The following is a 3,599-nucleotide window of genomic DNA, read 5'->3' as shown; positions in this document are numbered from 1 at the left end:
ATATATATATATATATATATATACATACATATATATGTGTGTGCGCGTACTACACATACACACACACATATATATTGTAAAAGGAGGCAGACTCTGAATTTTGGATAATTATTTATTTAGTTCTTTCATCTTTTTTTTTTTTTTGAGAATCATCAGTTCTGATAATTCTCTGAAACAAGATGAAAGCATTGAATAAATAATTATCCAAAAAATCAGAGTCTGCCTTTTTTTTTCTTAATATACAAAATCTGCACAGCACTACAAAACAATCTACACACACACACACATAAATATCTTGGATGCATTCTTAAACATGACTTGATGGTCATGTCTGGAATACTTTTGATCATACATGTGTCTGCTGTCTCTCTCTGTTGACCTGGGACTAAACACCACCACCACCACCATCATTGTTATTATTACATTATTCCTCTAGTGGAGTCTACTCTCATCTATGTCAACTTCACTTCCAATAATGTCTCATGTCTAATTACATATAATTTCTCCCACCTCCTCTCTTCTTGTTGCCTTTCACTCTTTCATAATTTCTTACTTTTTCGCAATCTCTCACTCTCTCATCTCTCTTATACTTTCACTGTCTCTTACTCTCTCTCTCTCTTATCTCTTATTCTTTCACCATTTCTCACCCTTTCACTACCTCTTACCCTTTCACTATCTCTTATTCTTATCCTTCATCACATCACACTTTCTCTTCTCACACAAGTCTTACTCTCTCCTCTCTCATACACTTTCATTCTCTCACTACTCTTACCTTCACTCTTACCCAACTCCTACTCTCTCTGCTCTCTTATACTTTCACAACTCTTACTCCCTCCCATTGCAATACTTACTCTCTTTTCTCTTTCATTCTTTCTCCTTTCACATTGCACTCACTCTCTCTTCTCTCTTACCCTTTCATGCATTCACTGCTCTTCCTTCTCCCCTTTTACTATATTCACTCTTTTTCTTCCCTTTTACACTTTCGCTCATTCACTATAAATTCATTCTTTCATTTCTTTTTCTTTTCTCCTATCCTTTCCCAAATATTATTCTCTGTCTCTGTCCATCTCTCTCTCTCTCTTTCTGTTGGTCACTATCAATCATTCTTGTACACTTACTGTCTTTCTTGCATGCTCTTTATTTCTTTCTTCCTTTCTCTCTTTCTTTCTTCCTCTCTTTCTTTCTTTCTTTCTCTCTCTCTCTCTTTCTTTCTTTCTTTCTTTCTTTCCTTCCTTCTTTCTTTCCTTCTCTCTTTCTTTCCTTCTCTCTCTGTCCATCTCTCTCTCTCTCTCTCTCTCTCTGTCTTACTATTTTTCTCTGTTGTTCACTCACTCACTCACTCTTTCTCTCTCTCTTTTACTATCACACACACACACACACACTCACTCTCTCTTTTGCTATCACACACACACACTATCTCACTCCCTCTCTTGCAATCACACTCTTCTTCTTTTTATTTCCCCCTCTCCTTTTACCTGAGGTCATCTCTCCTCATTCTCTCCCTGCCTCTCTCTCTTTTCAATATGTCTCATCTATAATTCTCTACATTATATTCACAACGTTTCCCTCCATTTATCAATTTTAAAACCCTCTTTAACATTTTGGCTCCTTATGTTCTGGGTTCAAATTCCACCAAGGTCAACTTTGCCTTTCAACCTTATGGGGGTCGATAAATTAAGTACCAGTCAAACACTGGGGTTGATGTAATCGGCTAGTCCCCTCCCCTCCAAATTTGAGGCCCTGTGCCTTCAGTAGAAAGAATTATTATCATCATCATCATCATCATCAAAACCACCACCACCGCTGCCGCCATGACTACACAGTGTAGTAGGGTCAGTTGGACACTGTCTGTGAGAAAAACAGCATCATGACACAATGACACATTTTTTTTATATGCCTTTATATCTTTCTATTTTTATTTTTGTATTATATTTGTATTTGAATTTTACAAAATTCATGAATTAAATTTTGTAAGTCTCTGAAGAGGCCTAGTGAATCATGCATGTACCCCCATTGCATCATTTTCATCTACTAATTACTCCAGCGTACTGGAGCTATATAGATAGAATGGGGCATGCCAACGCTAGGCCGAAACAGCTGTAAGATTTTGTCCCTTCTCCGATTGCTAGATGTCCTTTGTAATCTTAATTGTAATCTTAATTGTTGATATGACATAGTATGTCATAAGTGTCTGTATATTGTCATTTTGGTTATAAAATAAACAGATTAATCAAGAGAGTACAGTGTCTGCAAGTTGATGAGTACCTCATATTCCCCTCCATTTTCTTATTGCTATATATATATATATATATATATATATAGAATAATAAGGTAGTCAGAATGTTGGATAATTATATATATTTTTTTATTATTTACATTTTATTTACATTATTAGCACTTTCTTCCATTCTCGGATTTATCAAAAAGTGGTTTAAAGTTACACTTCTTGGCCTTTTTATATATAAAAATCTAACTTTAAACCACTTTTTGATAAATCCAATAACGGAAGAAAGTGCTGAAAATGTAAATAATAAATATATATATACATAATCATCCACCATTCTGACTAACTTATTTTAAATATACAATATCTGTACATCACTTCAAAAACTCTCTTTCCCTCTCTCTCTATCTATCTATCTATTTCTCTCTCTCTCTCTCTATCTATCTATCTATCTATCTATATATATATATATATATATATATATGGGAGAATGTACGAAAAAAACAACAACAGATGAGGGCAGGTGGTGTAAACAACAAAAGGATATATTAGTATGACGCTCGGGAATACGAAAAGTCTTTAACGTTTCGAGCTATGCTCTTCAACAGAAAGAATACGGAGAAAACAAGGAGAAAAACACGGAGAAAAAAAATTAATAGTCACTGGTCAACGATCTATCATGGCTTATATATATATAAAATTTAATTGGAGGATATGTTAACCTCGTGAAAGGATGGTTGCATCCAAGGAAATACTGGTTCAATACCTAGTATTATTGGGGAATGAAACTGCCTTAAAACAATAGGTGTATATTAAACATATAGTTTATATCCAGTCAAAAGAAGAAAAGAAAATGGAGAAAAGGAAGTCACCAATTATTCATTATTGACAAATTGGTCATCTTCGCTTCTTAATAACGACCAATTGTTAATAAAAAATAATTGTTAACTTCCTTATCTCCATTTTCTTTTCTTCTTTTCACTATACACACACACACATACACAAACACAATGGGCTTCTGTTAGATGTGGCTGTGTGGTAAGAAGCTCGCTTCTCAACCACATAGTTCCGGGTTCAGTCCCACTGCATAGCACCTTGGGCAAGTGTCTTCTACTATAGCCTTGACCTAAGCCTTGTGAGTGGATTTAGTAGACGGAGGTATCCAGAAGACCCAAAATAACTTCTTATATTGAACTATACTATTTCCCTCTATTTAACTCTCTCATATCGTCTCTGATGAAGGGATATCCTTTATATCCCAGAAACGGCTGTAAAGACTACCTTTCTCTTTATAAATGTCCTAGAAATTTCACACTGCCTTGGCTTTGTTGTCTCATTTAATTTAACATACACACACACACACAAATATATATAT

This window comes from Octopus bimaculoides, chromosome 22 (genome assembly GCF_001194135.2).
Source record: "Octopus bimaculoides isolate UCB-OBI-ISO-001 chromosome 22, ASM119413v2, whole genome shotgun sequence".
NCBI classification, from domain to species: domain Eukaryota; kingdom Metazoa; phylum Mollusca; class Cephalopoda; order Octopoda; family Octopodidae; genus Octopus; species Octopus bimaculoides.
This window is presented reverse-complemented; position numbering follows the sequence as displayed.